This window comes from Podarcis cretensis (assembly GCF_951804945.1).
Source record: "Podarcis cretensis genome assembly, chromosome: 6".
NCBI classification, from domain to species: domain Eukaryota; kingdom Metazoa; phylum Chordata; class Lepidosauria; order Squamata; family Lacertidae; genus Podarcis; species Podarcis cretensis.
Window position 1 is genome coordinate 40932170 of NC_137175.1, and position 17860 is coordinate 40950029.

The window sequence follows — 17860 nt, forward strand, 5'->3', positions numbered from 1 at the left end:
TCAAAGGCCAAGTCACAGACTCCCTATTTTTGAAATTTTTGATATCTCTGTGGTAGTTTTTGTTTCATGAATGGTGTCATGGACCCCCTGGGTAGGTACACAGGAGGTCCACAGACCATCAATTGAGAATCACTGGCACGGTACATTTGTGGGATGGTATTCCTTTAAGAAGTTTCAACAGGTGTATGGATGTACAGGGCTGGAGTTAAGAGGAGGTCTTATGACACTTTCACTTTTGTAAATCCAGTGTTGTGCCAGCTGTACTTAGGAAGCCCAGGGACAAACAACCACAAAGAGTGAAGTGACTCAAGGGTCAGATTTTTGACATAGTAGGAGGATAGAACAGAAGAGAAAAGGCGCTTTTTGCACCAGTGGTCTGCTCTGCACAACTAATCCAGAATGTGAGTAATGCTTCTTTACTATTCTCTAGAAGTGTGAAATTATATTGCTGCATTTGTAACAACAACAGAACAACAATGAATTTTAAAAATGATTCCCCCCCCTCCCCCAGATTTCCAGGCTCTGAGACATTAGCCTTCATATTTAGAGGGTTAATCTGTAGAGGTACCAAGGAAATTTAGGACTGCTCCAGAGATGCTTACCACAGTTACTTTGAACATTTTGTTCAGGAGTCATTCCAAATCATGCAATTTATCAATTTATGTGGAGGCTATTTTAATCACTAGGCAGCAGACACATTTTATATAAATACTTTGATAAGTCTTAACCATGTTTACCTGAGGTAAGTCCCCTTGATAGCCTGCTTATGAATTCAGGCTAGCTGTATATTTTTAAATGGGTACTAAAGAATGGAGGCCTTGTTTGGTAGATAAGAGATATTTATGGAAACCATATGGATCCATGTTTTGTTAATTATTTTGGCATTGTGTGTGTGAAGGGGCTGAAAACACCACTCAGAAGCTGCCACTGAGTGACACTTGAAGGGGGCTCTGCTGTTGCCCCAAAGTTAGAACTTAGAACATCAGCTGGTGATTGTGGCAGGAAGGGAGCAGGCATTGCATGAGGCTGCATTATGCAGACATTGTTGCTAAAGAGTAGCTGGTAGAGCTACCAGGATGAGGCACAAGGCACAAAAGCACCTGCACATCAAACCAATCAGGTTTGTGCTGCTCGTAGGAGCTGCCCACTTACATAAAGTCCCCATGTACCATCTCACCCAACACAAGGCTGATGCGATGGGCTGTCTTGGGGTGAAAGCCCAGCTGAGCACAACAGTGCCTTTGGAATCCATCAGAAATTCCTTCCCCTGCTCAGTAGGAACCTCCAAATTCACCTCAAATTCTGCCATAGATGGAGTTCAACGACAGTCTAAGGATGTGCAAAATTCGCCTGAGGACTTGCATTAGTCATCAACATTATTTTTGCTACCCTTGAAATTTCTGAGATACTTTGCCAGTTCAGGAATCTTCAAATTCACCTCAAAATGTTGCTCAAATTGAAACTCAGTAACAACTCTGGGTGAGATAAGCAACCAAAGGAGCATCTGGTTCTCCTTTTTGTTGTGAAGCGAGATCATCTCCATCTATCTAATCTGAATGATAATGGTCACAAGCAGAACATAAAGTGTGTTGCAGAAAGGTGCTTGGCTGAAGGTGCACCATTCAGTAAGTCAAGTCAAAACATAGATCAGGGCCACAGTCATAGAATCATAGAATCCAACCCCCCGCAATGCAGGAATATTTTGCCCTACTTGGGGCTTGAACCTATGACTGTGGGATTACCATATTTTTTGCTCTATAAGACTCACTTTTTCCCTCCTAAAAAGTAAGGGGAAATGTGTGTGCGTCTTATGGAGCGAATGCAGGCTGCGCAGCTATCCCAGAAGCCAGAACAGCAAGAGGGATTGCTGCTTTCGCTGCGCAGTGATCCCTCTTGTTGTTCTGGCTTCTGAGATTCAGCATTTTTTCTTCTTGTTTTCCTCCTCCAAAAACTAGGTGCGTCTTATGATCTGGTGTGTCTTATAGAGTGAAAAATACGGTGTCTCATGCTTTACTGACAGCCAATGTAACTTGGAGGGGTGGGGATCAACTGGACCCAAAACAAGTGAATCACTTAATCCCTTAGCATAAGGTGAACCTACCCACCAAGTCATCATAAAGGAGTTTTTGTTAGACACAATTTCCCCAACATGCTGTAGTAATGTATGGCAGAACTGATGTCCTGACAGAGGAAGGGGGAAACTTTCCTATCACTGGATTGCAATTGAGGTCCACAAATTTCATTCAGAGAGCTGCCCTGACAAGTTGAGTTTTAGTGCTTTGGGGACAATATCTGGAAGGTATAGTGTATTACTAACTTTGCTAAACTTTAAATAGACTAGGTCTGCTGTAGTTCTTTTTGCCCCCAAATCACATATTTATTTATTTAAAAAGTGGGATATCAAATTAATCTGCCTTCAGATTTACCGTACTTTTACAGAAGTTTGGAATGAGGGATTGGCAGGTCCTTGTGGAAGGCAGGGTGTTACATCTCAGAGCAAGGAGAGAAGATATGTTTTCCTGTGGAACCATTCCTAGTTTTCTCCTCTCTTCTAAAGTTTGAACTACTTCCTTTTACATCTTGGGGTGTGACAGAAGGCAATCGGTGTTTTAATGTTTGTGCACCAGGTTTTTAAAAATGTAAGTTGAGTGGTTAATGTACATAATAACCGGCCATTGTGTACATTCACCACGCAGCTTAAATAGTACCTAACATATATATCAAATTAGATACAAATAAATGAGACTATTATAAAGCAGCATTCATAAGGTCTGTCCCCCTTTATAAACCACATTTCATATTTTCTTCCATGTTTTTCCATTAATGTTTCTTTTTAAGGCCTAAGAAAGGTCTTAAGATAGAAGCGAAATTAAGATGCAGGTGTGCAGTTCTCTGAATCATCTTTATTCCTTTTCTTGTGAAATTAACTTCACTTCTACCTTAAGAACTTTCAAGCACACTTCCAATTCTTCTAGATTAGTTCTTAAATTAGATAACTTGCCCATAAGTAGGTCATTGCAGCTGTATTATTAACTCAAGAACAAAGCCCACTGTATGATGGTCACTCTATTTTTTTTTTCATAACTCTTAAGCAATTCTATGCTCACTTTTGACTCCTATCATGATTCAGAAACAAAAACCATGACAGCATGCAAGTGATGAGCGGAGGGCACCTTATGATTATTCTAAAAAGTGGTAATGAGTCTGGTTTGCGACTTGAGATTTTTAGTTCATTTTTGCAAAGCTTTATGGCACTTGCATCCAATAAATGCAATATACTTCCTGAATGGAGATAGCTCAGTTGGTGGAGCATGAGACACTTAATCTCAAGATCATGGGATTCATTTCTGCTAGTGTGCTTACACCATGCCAACCTCTCCACCTCCTCAACCCTCCACATCTGCCTCCTGGTAAGTAGCAGTTATGCAAGCAAATGGAGGTCTGGTGAGCGGCAGCATTTACGTTAGCCCTTTTCAGACCTTCAATCTGTGTTTATTGGGCACACACGAGGAGGGGGCAGAATACGAGCAGCAGGCATTTTTATTTGAAAGCTATTGAGTCTACATACATGCAATTGTAGGTTCGGATCTGCATGGAACGAGGGCCCTATAAGTTGTATGTGTATAAATTCTATGCAGACATAATTGTTGAAAGTGTAGAGTTCAGCAGTGAGGACAGCATACAGAAATCCCATTTCTCCCCTCCTAGAGCTACAATCCCTGAAAAGAGGAATTGACTGTCAAACCACTCTGTCAAGTACAGCACCCAGCACACTTAAGAAGCTACAGCTCCTAGAATTCTTTTGTGGAAGCCGACTGTTTTAAAGTGGTATATTGTGGTACATTGCCTAACATTAGTTTTCCAATCTCAAGCCTGGCTGTGGGCCACTTCATTCCCCACAATGCTCAAATTCCGAAGAAAAAGAAGGGAGGGTTAGGGAAATGGCAAGTTTCTCATCCCAGCTCCACCCTCCAATTTTAACTTTCTAACAACAGTAACTGAGGGGGAGGGGAAGGAGGGAGGGAGGAAGAGGTGGTAATACAGAATAGTGCACCCAGCAAACCAGCATTTGAACAGTTAGTCTCTTACCAGCACATGTGCATATAAAAAAGGCTCACAATGGTATGGGCCAACTTGATTTCTTTTTAAACACTTCATGTGCATCAGAATTTTGCAGAATAACCATTTCATAATATGATTAAAGCTACTGTTATCAAATGAAGATTTAACAGTTATAGCTCAATGTGCTAGTTATATATATACAGTGAAGCACGTTCAAGTGTACATGTAATTGGCATTTGGTTATATGTTAACAATATCTTTCACATTACTTCAATTTGACACTATTAATCTTATATGTATATACAGAGGTAGATAATAGTGCAGATAAGAGGTAGAAAACTGGGTGACTTTGCAGAAGTACTAAAACTGGAAATGTGTGCTTGTGGATAACATGTGAAGAACATGTGAACAGGAAGATATGCATTCCCCACGCATGCAGAGGAGATGCTTGAGTTTCCCTTTCACAAGGGAGAAGTGTGGAGAGTTCAAGCATATTCAGTAATGCTTGCTGCTTGCATAATTCACATAATACATGAAGCTTCCCATAAACTTAGAATTGTAATTTTGATTCCAGGTCAGCTTGTACAGTGTACCTAAAACAACTTTGAAAAGGATAGTTAGCTGTATTGCTTCACTCCTATGAAATTCAGGTTTTGTCTGTATCTTCCCTTGATCAAACAAATTATTGGTATAACTCATCTGGGGTAGAATGGATATCCTTAACAGCCAGGACAATTTTGACAGAGATCAAATGAACTGTAGTTTCATAAGGGATGGTACATGGATTTTAAATCGTAGGAACGTACTGGGCTTGTGCTCGATGAACTCTTGAGATATTTAGTTTGATTGTAAGATTGGCAATGGAACCATAATTAATTGATGAATTAATCTTCAAATTTGTGGAATAACCTATTTACCGTATTTACTCAGTTCTAATGCTTACCTTTTTTGGCCAAACTACGTGGCGAAAATTAAGGTGCACATTAGATTCAATGGCACATTTCACCAGCAAATACTTTTTTTGGTTTCAAGGTTCTGAAAATTGAGGTGTGCATTAGATTTGATGGTGCATTAGATTCGAGTAAATACTGTAGTTGTTTCATTTTTTTAAAGATAAGATGTTTAAAAAATCTGAATCTGTTTTTAGAAGGCTTTATGATCAGCCCAGATTCTCAGGGTCATGACTGTAAATGAGAAGTACTTTGTAACTTTCTACTTTATTAGTCTGTGATACTTTCAGTAATGAATTAGCAATGGCCTTTGGTCCACCTTTGTTCTAAAGCGTATCTTACAGGGGTTTAATTTTGCAACAGCCAAGCCTTTTGAAACCATCCATTTTCACAGTCAGTTTCAATAACAGAAATCAGGGCCATCTTCCAAGCAATTCCCCATTGTGAGGTCATATTGTTCAGAGTGAAGGTGGTTGCCTGGTCAAAACAATTATTTTCTCCTATGCTTTTGTGAATTGTGGTTTGAGGGTGTCTCTTGCTAGTTCACTGCTTCTTTTTTTATAGTCAAGACTTTTTGTGCTTTTTTGTGACTTTGTATTTTTTTTAAATTTCTATACAGCTTTATATTTTTAATAAAAATCTCAAAGCGGTTTACAGCATATTAAATCAATAAATCGATAAAATAATAGCCGGATGATGTTTGTATTTCATTTCCCCCTAAACTGCCTGGTGAATATTAACTAATTGCGTGCCGGGAAATAAGAGTTTATAGAAACTGCTTAGCTCTGACTGTGAATGGTTAGGGTATAGTGGAGGCAGTGATTAAAAACTGCCATGGAAAGGCTGATGGAAGCCCTTTCATGTGGTGGCCATAATGGGTGAATCACCATATAATACAGGTCTGGGTTTAGGTGCTGGATTTTGATCTTTGCAGCTGGGTTTCAATAATCAACAAGATGTTATAGTTCTGTTATCAGGTTGATGATGACTGTTATGATTATTATTATTTTGCAACCCACAGTGGAAAAGATAGGAAATAGCCATAAGGTGGTTGTGGTAAAGAATGTTACCTTATCTCTTTCCTGGCTTCTAGTACAAACATATATATTGTTACAAAAGTTGAGTGTTTCCCCCTTTCCCCGCCAAGCAGTGGCAAGACCCTATGGGGTTCCCAGGACTCACCCAGGGTCTGTGGTCATTTGGAGAATTGAGACACCATGGAGACTGTCATAGCTTTGAGAAATATGATTTATTCACCTATTTACACCTTCAGTCTGCATGGAGGGAGTCCAGATCTTACAGCATGGTCCTTTCAAGAGGGGCTTGTCCAAGGCATCTCTCCCAGCCAGCTCTGCAGTCAGCCTGCCTAAAGATGGATCCTTCTTCCTCCTCCCTCCTCCCAGCAACCCTTGCTCAAAACTTCTCTTTTCTTGTCACCTCAAACACACAGTTACCTTCCAGTCTGTTTGCACCTCAGGGAATGGGGGAAGGATTGTTCTCTTGCATGCCAATGACCCTCTATTGTTCCTTAATGGCCCTAGCTTAGCCAGGTTGCTTTGCACAGGCTAGCCCAGGAATTCCTCTGCAGCTTATATTTCTCCCTTCACATTACCAAATAATAAAAATCCTAGCATTTAATAATTTGTAGGGTTTAAGGGGTCCCTCCGTCTATGACAATAGACATACATACATATCTGAAGGAGCATCTCCACCCCTATCGGTCAGCCTTGAGGTCCTCTTCTGAGGGTCTTCTGCTGGTTCCCTCACTAAAAGAAATGAAGTTACAGGGAACCAGGCACAGGGCCTTTTTGGTAGTGGCAGCCTCCCTGTGGAACATCCTCCTTTCAGATATCAAGGAAATAAACAACTATCTGACTTTTAAAAGACATCTGAAGGCAGCCCTGTATCAAGAAGTTTTTAATGTTTGATGTTTTAGTCTGTTTCGATGTGAGCTGCCCAGAGTGGCTAGGGAAACCCAGCCAGATGGGCAGGGTATGTATGTGTGTATGTATATATGTATGCATGTATAAATATATATAGAGGGAGACATATATACACATGACACATCAGAAGTGTGAATATGACTGCAACCTTTGTCACCACAGCAAACATGGAGATTGCATTCTCTAGATGTGGCTTTAGCAGAGCTACATACCAGGAGACGGACAGTTTACATAGAGTCTTAGAATCAAACATAAGTCTGAGAATCTAATCCAGGAGCCTCACTAGGTCTTTAAACAATTTAGGGCCATAAGTGATTTTTCTCAAAACACTGCATATGTGAAAGTAAATTACGAGAGGCAAATTTTGGCTGACTTTCAAGGTGCAAATTATAAAAGTTACACACCCACCTACAAACCAATGTTCCTGAGACTGCGGCTTGGGTGTGTTCCTGGATTCTTGGGAATTTCAGGTAGAAGCAGCAGTCAGGAATGCTTTCTACCAGCCATGGCCCTATCTAGAGCAATCAGACCTTACCACAGTTATCCAAGCATTAGTGAATCTCAGACTCAGCTTTACAGCTGCAAATAAAATGTTTTGAATGTACAGTATTGTAAAGTGCAATGTACATTGTGGCACCAGATATCTCCAGGTTATCTTAGGGTCTGGTTGCCCCTGTATCAACTGGTCCCTGCCTTAAGACGTACTTCACAGACCCTGTTGAGATCACAGAATCGTAGACTTGGAAGGGGCCCTGATCCAACTCCCTGCAGTGCAGGAATATGCAGCTGTCCTGTATGGGGATCAAATCTGCAACTTTTTGTGATATCAGCACCATGTTCTAACCAACTGAGATATCCACCTGCAAATACAATCATTTTAGCTGTTTAAATGATGAGAAAGGAATGTTTTTTTAAAAAATATATTTGAACTAATCTTTGAAACTTCAATGATATTTTACTGAACTTACGTTGCATCCGTTTTATCCCTTTTGCACAAGCTGCCTGAAGAGGGCTTTTCTCTACAAGGCAGCTCAGAAACCTTTTCAATAAAACACACATACTACCAGGAAGTGGCAGTCAGCTGTTTCGATTACAGTCCCTGGCAAAGGGAAGGGGGGTGGGTGGGAATCAACTTCAATCTTGCCCAAGGCAAACAAAGCATAAAAGGACATATTGTGACTGATCATAACCACTCTTATGGGCATTAAACAAGAATGTTCTAAAATGTTTGTCCCAGGAGTGATGCTATTTCTTTGACCCACATGCTAGATTTCCACAGCAAACGAGGAGTGAAAGACTAGACTCTATTCTTCATATATAGTTGGGACTGATAAGATCAGGGGTCGGCAACGTTTACCTCGCCTGGGCCAGTTCACTCCCACGGAGATTGCTCCGTGGGCCAGATTGCGTCTTCGCAGATGCGATTTCCGTCATCTGTGCAGACGTGATTTCCACCGCCAATTTAGCGCAGCGCATGGGGACTCACCAAGCAGGCGGCTCGGTTCGGGGGCGGCTCATGGGCCATTTAAATGACCCCTGTGGGCCACATGTGGCCCATGGGCTGCAGGTTGCCGACCCCTGGATAAGATGATGCTATCTTCTATAATAAAGCACACATTGTGGTGTGGGATTACTCTAAGACAGAGCTTTCCAAACTGTGTGTCGTGGCATGTTAGTGTATCAGCTGCAGTGCTTAGGTGTGTTGTGCAAACACTCCCCACACTCCTCCCGGGGCTGGAAAGGGGTTACTTTAAGCTCCGGTTTGCTAGTCAAACTGAATTACTGTGTCGCAAAATGGTGCATATCTAAAAAGTGTGTCACCAACATTAAAAGTTTGGAAAGCTCTGATCTAAGATCTCCAACAAATCATAGTTCACAGCACCTTCATAGAAATAGATAGATTAGATAGTATAGAATACAAAATTTTATATAAAAATAATTATTGATACATTTATATGACTTAGACTCCCCCTTTGAAGGAAATAAGTCACTAATGAAGTGACAGTAATAAGTGTTTTAAAAATACTCTAAACCACTATGCAGTCAATCTGTGAGAGAAGAGAAATGCAAATATAGCTGTCTGTCTGTTCAGGATAAAGCTTGTACCACAACTTCCCGCTTCCTGATATGCACCAGTGATTTAAATCTGCTAGTCAAATTTTGTTTGTACTGGCAGTCTCATTTTTTCCTGCTGCCAGAAATGATGATGGATCTTGTGTTATACTTTAATTTATATTTTTCTTTTGATGTTTGAAGTCCTGTCACAATAAACCATTCTTTGCAATCCCAAGCACTAGAAATTTAAAGCAGAATTACAAAATGCACCATATTCTGCTATTTTTATTCCTACACACAGTGCTTTTCTTTCTGGGGGGTACACATACCCCTAAACATTTTGTGAATCTACGTTTGGCCTCACTGATGCGCAGTATTTCAATATGGGTAGGAAAATGAGAGTACCCCTAAACTTTTTTTTTTTTAAGAAAAAAAGCACTGCCTACCTGTGTGTGATAATGACTCAACACATTTATGTTGATTTTTAGTATATATTTCTTATTCCCTTGCAGAAACAAATGTTTGTTGAGATAAGTACTGTCAGAGCTGCCTCCAGGTCCCAGCTCACAGAGGACCAACGCTAGGCTGTAGTTATGTACAAAAGTCTTTATTGAGATTCAGTCTCCATTTCAAAGCCGCAGCGTGCAGCTCTACGTCCCGACCTTAGACCGGCGAAGTCCTGTCTGAGTCTCCTCCCCCTCCACACCAGTTTAAGACTCTCGCTTTGCTCCACCTCTTCCTAAATTCCTTTCTCCTCTGGGCCCTCCTGCCCGCTAGGGTCTCATCCTTCCTGGACTCCTCTGACGCTGACCCTGACGATTCTTGCCCCTCCTTCCGGCGGGCTTTAGGACCTGGTTCCCTATCCGGGCTACCTTCTGTGCCGCTCGCCTGTACCTTTGAACTTGGCGCGCGCGCCCAGCCTGCAACTTTCCTCTTAACCGTTAACTCGCTCTCCGATGGAGACGTGGTCCACCCTGACTCATCTTCTCTCGCTGGTGGTGCATGTGTGGGCTCTGACACCTGGGACTCTTCCCCCCCACTACGCTCTGGTGGGGAAGCTGGTCCTGATTTGCAACTGCTGCTCTGGGAGTCCCCGCTGGCCCCTTGCTTCTGGGGTGTCCCCCTTGTGTCGCCCCTTGCCCTGCCCATCGGCGCCCCCTTCTGTGAATCTTCCGATTCGCTGGAGAGGCTCATGGAATCTATCGGGCTGCTGTCATATTCTCCTACGCTGCCCTCGGATTGCTCCCCCTCGCTTTCCATCTCCTCTCCTCCCTGCGCTCCCGCTGAGTCCCTGACATCCATCCCCCCCTCGAAGCCCCCCCTTCCCCCCTCCCCCTCTTCTGGCGTGGGTTCCGGGTGCTCCAATGCTGTGGGGGTGCATGCCGTATACCGGTCTTCCCCCCTGGCATGCTGCCCGTCCGTGACGGGTACATCGACGTCGCTCTCCTCCGCTTCCATCTCGTTGCCGGCGTGCTCGAAACCAGGATCCTCCCCCAACCCGTCCATGCCCCCTTGTTCCCCCATTTCCTCTGGGTAGTCTGCGTGCCAGGGCCCTCTGAGCAGTCTCCTGCGCCACTCCTCCTCGGGTTGAGTGTCCCACCAATAAGAGCGCTCCGCACCCAAGTCTGAGACCGACCCCTCCGGCGAGGTAGTCTCTGGAACCGTCTCCTCAACCGAGGAGAACCCCTGAAACGTACTGGCTGAGAGTGTGGGGGTGAAAAGATATTCGTCAAAATAATCCTCCGGCATGGGCCTGTGTGGGAAGAGTGCGTGGAACTCGTCTTTGAGGTAGTGCTCCTCCACCGCATAGTACGGCACCCAGCTGTTGGCGCTGGCCGGGGCACCTTCCCTTGCGATGAGATATTCGACTCCCTCTTCCCCCCATCTCGAGTCCAAAATCTCCGTCACCTCGTTGAGTGGCCCCGCCCTCGGCGACCCCCCTGTCATGGGTGCATCTCTAAGCGGACTGGGAGCTGTCCCTGGCTCCTGAAACCTGTGAGGTGCCTTGTAGGGCGTTAGCACCGATCTATGAAAGACCGGGTGCATTCTGGAACCCTCCGGTAGTGTCAAACGGAAAGCCACTGGGTTGATCTGTGCCTCGACTAGGTAAGGGCCCAACTGCTTGTGTCCTAGCTTCTTCTTAGCTAAGGATCTGGCCGGCACTGCCTGGGCCGCTAACCAGACCCAGTCCCCTACCCGTATGTCCTCCCCCACTCTTCTGTGTTTGTCTGCTTGCATCTTGTATACGTGTTTTGCTAGGTCTAACTGTCTACGGAGCTGTTCATGGACCTCCTGTAACTCCTCTGCCAATGCCTCTGCTCCCTGTGGCTCCCCCTCCCCCTCTTTCTCTAAGCCCGGGAAGGTCCTGGGATGTCGCCCGTGGTTGGCAAAAAACGGTGTCACCCCCGTGGACACGTGTTGTGTGTTGTTGTAGGCAAACTCGGCCAGGGGCAGATAGTCCACCCAGGTCGAGGGCTGCTGGTTGGCGTAACATCTCAGGTACTGCTGCATGACGGCGTTGACCCTCTCCGCTTGTCCGTTGGTCTGCGGGTGTCTTGCCGACGCTAGGTTGACCTTGACGTTCAGGATCCCCATCAGCTTCCGCCAGAAACTCGAGATGAACTGGCGCCCCCTGTCAGACAGGATAGACCGTGGCAGGCCGTGTACCTTGAACACGTGGTCTATGAACAGCTTGGCCGTTTGTTCCGCTGTGGCCACCTTCGCGCAAGGAATGAAGTGCGCCATCTTGGTGAACATGTCGACTACCACGAGTACTGCTGTTTTGCCCCTCGAGCTGGGCAGGTCAGTGACAAAGTCCAAGGCTACCCTCTCCCACGGTTCGGACGGGGTCGGTAGCGGTTCTAACAGTCCCGCCGGCGGTCTGTGGACTGTCTTGGCCCTTTGGCAGGTGCCGCACCTCGTGACGTATTCCGCGACTTCTCCCCGCATCTTGGGCCACCAAAAGTCTCTGGCTACTAATTCCACCGTCTTTTCCTTGCCGAAATGTCCGGCGCTGGGTGCGTCGTGTAGCTGTTGCAGTACTGTCGCGCGGAGTTCATCTCCCGGTACGTAGATGGCCCCCTTGCGGAGGAGCAGTCCGTCGCGTATCTGGAACTCGTCGTCCTTTGCCGTGCCGCTGCGCACCTCCTCCATCTTGGAGCGCGCGAAGGAATCTGTTCGCAGCTCGCGCCGTATCGCTTCCAGGTCTATTGTGGCAGAAGCGCATGCCCACGCCTTGGGTGCGAAAATGTGTTTAGCCGCTACCGGTGCTGCTTCCTCCAGATACTGCGGCTTCCTGGATAGCGCATCAGCCATGACGTTGTTGTCTCCGGGGATATATTCTATCCTGAAGTCGAAATCCGCAAAGAACTCCGCCCAGCGGATGTGTCTCTGGTTCAGGAACCGCGCCGTGCGCCAGTACTCCAGGTTCTTATGGTCCGTGCGAACTTGCACCGTGTGTTTGGCTCCGATGAGGAAGTGCCGCCACGCCTTGAATGCTGCATGAATGGCCAGCAACTCTCTGTCCCAGATGGTGTAGTTCTGCTCCGACTTGCTGAGCTTCCTGGAGTAGAAAGCACACGGCCTCCAATCCCCTTGCGGGTCTCGCTGCAACAGGACTGCCCCCACGGCTCTGTCGGAGGCATCCGTCTCCACCCTCATGGGCTTGCTGGGGTTCACATGCAGCAGTTGTTCCTCGGAAGCGAAAAGACGCTTGAGTTTCTGAAAGGACTGCTCCGCCTGGTCCGTCCAGATGAACTTCTTCTTCTTGGAGCTGAGGGTGTCCGTGATGGCCGCCGTCTGCATAGCGAAACCCTTGATGAACTTGCGATAAAAGTTAGCAAAGCCGACAAACCTCTGGACCTCCTTCCGATTGCGCGGGCTCTTCCAGTCCAGTACTGATCGTACCTTGGCGCTGTCCATGGCGATTCCCTTGTCGGACAGCTTGTAGCCCAGGAAATCCACCTCCGTCATGTCGAACTGGCATTTCTCCAGCTTGGCGTAAAGCCTGTGCTCCCGTAGTCTTTGCAGGACTTCCTTGACATCTCTCTCGTGAGCCTCCTGCGATTCCGAGAAGATCAGAATGTCGTCCAGGAAGCAGACGCACTTCTTGTATAGGAGCCCCGCTAACACGTGATGCATGAAGGCTTGGAAGCAGTGGGAGCCATTTTGTAAACCGAAAGGCATAACCCTATACTCATAGGTGCCCAAGGGCGTGAACATGGCCGTCTTCCACTCGTCGCCCTCCCGCATGCGTATAAGATTGTACGCCCCTCGTAGATCCAGCTTGGTGAAGATGCGTCCCTTTCTCACCGTCGCGAGCAAGTCGTCGATCTTGGGCATCGGGAAAGCCGTGGGCTTGGTTTTCGAATTTAAAATTCTGAAATCAACTACAAGCCTCTTCTGGGGCGTGTCTTTTTTCTTCACAAAGAAAACAGGACTGCCCCCCACTGCTTTGGATTCTCGGATGAATCCCCGCTTCAAATTGTGATCTATGAACTCCCTGAGCTCTTGCAGTTCGTCTTCAGACATGGAGTACAGTTTTCCGGTCGGCAGCGTTGCCCCCGGCAGGAGGTCAATCTTGCAGTCGTAGGGTCTGTGGGGAGGCAGCTTGTCCGCTTCCTTCTCGCAGAAGACCTCCAAAAACGCCTTGTACTTGTCGGGTACAGCTTGCAGCATGCCCAGTTGTAGCTGTGGGTCATCCTCTTGCCCCTCGTCCTCCTGGTTAGTCATGATGCAATGTTCTGCGCAGTAGGAGGAGCAGAAGGTCAATTTACGCTGGTACCATGCCAATGCCGGGCTGTGCCTGTCCAACCAGCTCATGCCCAACACTATGGGCGTGTCTGACAGTTGGGTGACGTTGAAGCTGATGACTTCGCGGTGATTTCCAATGCGCATCACCATTGGCGGCGTTTGCTGTACCACCTGTCCCCCCAGCAATTCTCTTCCATCGACTGTCACTACTTTCAGGGGCATCGTGGCAGGCAGGAGCGCTATGCTATGTTGCTTGATGAAATCCACCCCCATAAAGTCTGCATTGCTACCAGAGTCAATGGTAATAGGCACTTCCATGGTGAGCCCATTGGGAAGCTGGAGTGTTGCGGTGAGCTGCACCACTGGTTTGGGCGGGAGGGGGTCTGTGGGCTGTAAGATTCCTGGGGACTGCTTCACTGATTCGTCTGGCTGGGCCCCAGCGGCTCTGCTTCCAGCCAGACTTCGTCGTTTCCCTGCTGCGGTTCCCTCTGCTGAGCTGCTTCTGTTACTTTTGCTGAGGCTGCATTGTGCTTGTGGAGCCTCTGGGGGCACTCTTTTGCCATATGCTGAGCACTTTCGCAGATGTAACACTTCCTGTTCCCTCTAGGAGGCTTCACCTTGGCTGCTCCTGGTGTGAGGGCTCTGGTCGCTGACTGAGCCTTGGCACCACCTATCTCCATCGGCTCCTCTCCCCCTCCCAGTGGAGGCGTGGATTGAGCGCGCGCTGAGTCTCTGGGGAAGGAAGGAGGTGCCCTTGCTGGCGTGCGTCCCCAACGCCCTTCATCTTTGCTCCAGGGACGTTCTTCCAGCCGCACACCAATCGTCAGCGCCTTCTGGACCACTTCTTGAGTGCTCCGTGGCCTCTCCCCCCTTGCGATTTTGTCTTTCACAGCCCCGTTGAGCCCCTCCCAGAACAGGTCCCTGACGGACGCTGAGTCCTTTTCCCATCCCAGCGCGTTGACCAATGCAAAAAAGCGGGAATGATATTGCCTTACAGTGGCTCTGCCTTGTTTCAGACCGTGAATCTCTTTTCTAGCGACATCTACATCTATTTCCGATAAAAAACAATCGTCCATCGCCTTAATGAAGGCTTTTGCGTTTTGGAGGGCTGGATCATTATCTCTCCACAGATTGCGCAACCACGCTTTAGCTTCTCCATGGAGATGCGTTAGTATAAAGCCTACTTTCTCCTGCTCATCTCTAAAGTCCTTCTCCAGCAACTTTAGTGCAAAAACTACGTCTGCTCTGAAGTTAGGATATTGCTGCAGACTCCCATCGAAATGCGACACCAGGCTCCCCCCTCTCTTCCCGAGCCCGATCCCTTCTGATTTGGCTGCCGGTGGCCCCTGTTTAGTCAACATTTCCAACCTGTTTTGCAGATCCTTGCAGACAGCATCTGATTCCTCTTCTCTCCTCCTTGCCGCTCGTATTTCTGCGTTAAGTTGTACCACGGCTTCTTGCAAAGCTGCCAGTCGTTCTTCTGTAGTCATCTTGTGCTGCTTTTGTGAGCTCGCGAAGCACCAATCTTCGCCCCTCGCTGCGTCCTCTCACGTTGCGAGGTTCTTTGAAATTTGAGACAGGACTTACTGTCAGAGCTGCCTCCAGGTCCCAGCTCACAGAGGACCAACGCTAGGCTGTAGTTATGTACAAAAGTCTTTATTGAGATTCAGTCTCCATTTCAAAGCCGCAGCGTGCAGCTCTACGTCCCGACCTTAGACCGGCGAAGTCCTGTCTGAGTCTCCTCCCCCTCCACACCAGTTTAAGACTCTCGCTTTGCTCCACCTCTTCCTAAATTCCTTTCTCCTCTGGGCCCTCCTGCCCGCTAGGGTCTCATCCTTCCTGGACTCCTCTGACGCTGACCCTGACGATTCTTGCCCCTCCTTCCGGCGGGCTTTAGGACCTGGTTCCCTATCCGGGCTACCTTCTGTGCCGCTCGCCTGTACCTTTGAACTTGGCGCGCGCGCCCAGCCTGCAACTTTCCTCTTAACCGTTAACTCGCTCTCCGATGGAGACGTGGTCCACCCTGACTCATCTTCTCTCGCTGGTGGTGCATGTGTGGGCTCTGACACCTGGGACTCTTCCCCCCCACTACGCTCTGGTGGGGAAGCTGGTCCTGATTTGCAACTGCTGCTCTGGGAGTCCCCGCTGGCCCCTTGCTTCTGGGGTGTCCCCCTTGTGTCGCCCCTTGCCCTGCCCATCGGCGCCCCCTTCTGTAAATCTTCCGATTCGCTGGAGAGGCTCATGGAATCTATCGGGCTGCTGTCATATTCTCCTACGCTGCCCTCGGATTGCTCCCCCTCGCTTTCCATCTCCTCTCCTCCCTGCGCTCCCGCTGAGTCCCTGACAAGTACCTTTAATAAAATGTTTGGTATGAAATACACCAAAATTTAAATCAATGGAAGTTTACTTTTACCGATAAGTCTTAAAATTTAGGATATCAGTGAAAAGTCTCTGAGAATTCTCGCATTTACTGGTAAACCTCAAGGCCAAGCAAATGACTTTTATTAAATTTCGTTGCCTTTTCAGTTTACCATGGTATGCTGGACAGCGTTCTGCATAAGCATTGTGACACAAACATTTCTGTACATTAAAGAAAACTACTTCATTTCCCTTCAGTAAATAACCCAGTTTTATTCACATTTCAGTGATTTAGACTGTTTTGCTTATCCCTCTGCACTGATTGTCTGGGCTAGTGTGACAGTGCTGAAAATTCTGAACAGTACAGCTACTCAGAGAACCAAGTCACCAATGACTGCAGTTCAATTTTTGTGAGGAAAAGGAACATTGTTGGTTTGACCAGGACTAAAACCTGACATAACCTCTAGGTTGGGGCTAGCATCAGGGGTTGGCAATGTCTGGCACCTGCCAATGCCTACATTAAGGTCCTCACTGCTGATTCCCAGAGCTCCCTGGTCTTGCTCTTCCTTTTCCTCTTTGTTGCCTGTCCTCTCACATGTCCTCTCCAACCATGCAGACAGCAAGAAGATTAAGAAGAATGAGCAACAGCCTTCACTTGCCTCTGCTTCTGGTGCTGAATGGGAGGATGAGCAAAAGGGCAGTGGTGACAGTGACAAAGAGGCAGGCCCACTCAGATATGAGGTGCCATTGAAGCATCTTGTACAAGCCCACACACGCCCCAATCTGGAGGCAACACTGATGATGGAAATTGGAAACCAAGGGAATGGTAGGTGTGGGAGGACGCGGCTTGAGGACAAGGGCAGAGGGGAGAGGACCTTGAGGCAAGATGAACTAATGAGAATGGTGTATCTGAAGAAATCCCTCTGTAGCAATGAGGGCCAAGATGTAATTGGATATAGCATCACAGAATCATAAAATTGTAGAGTTGGAAGTGCCCCCTAGTCCAATTCCCTGCAATGTGGGAATCTTAACACACAGTCCCCAATCCAATTAGAAACCATACCAGACCCTGCTTACCTTTGCATATTATGCAGGAGCTGGAGAATGATATGTTCAAGTAAGAGGGCTTTTGTGAGAAAACCTATTTAATCAACTGAGAAAATATTTCAAGCTTCCAGAGAATGAGAGGACCTTGGTTTAAAATATTCTAAAGCCAAGGCCATCTTGTTGGTTTTATACCAGCCTCTAGCTGGGAAGTGTTATAGAAGACAGAGGCTCAGAATCTGAAAGGGCATTTTTTTTCATTGTCCAGGAGTTAATAAATAGCCTAAGACAAGTAGCCATTGAGCAACACCACAGCAAGAGGAAGAAAGAACAACAAGGCATCTTTTATGCAAAGGAGGAAATAAAATATTTTCACTGCTGGGAATTACCCCTTATAACAAAGTCCATCACCTGATGCCCAGAGAATACATTCTTCAGGCTATTTGCACACTGCTTACTTGGCATTTGCTATAGTCATGCCTGCATGAATGCTGCAAAACACCCCTTCCTGGCTGGTAAGATGACTTGGCTGCCATGACTACACGCGCGCCCCTGCACAATTGCACTCACACAAACACAACCTATGCCTCTTCCCATGCGATTGTTTTCAAGCCTTGAGGAAATACAGTAGATCAGAGCGAAGCTTCAGGCTGCCTCAGGCCATGCCTCAAATTCAGTGTGAAACACTTGCAGTGC

General features: G+C 46.8%; 1 protein-coding gene across 1 annotated transcript in view; it reads left to right on the plus strand.

The window, feature by feature from the left end:
• The first annotated feature begins 244 nt into the window (after window positions 1-244).
• The window catches only part of PIGR (polymeric immunoglobulin receptor), a 33517-nt gene continuing 15901 nt past the window's right edge, over window positions 245-17860 (plus strand). The window contains exon 1 of the mRNA XM_079982420.1: window positions 245-401. The gene's annotated coding sequence lies outside the window, so the exon portion shown is untranslated. The remainder of the gene's footprint in view (window positions 402-17860) is intronic.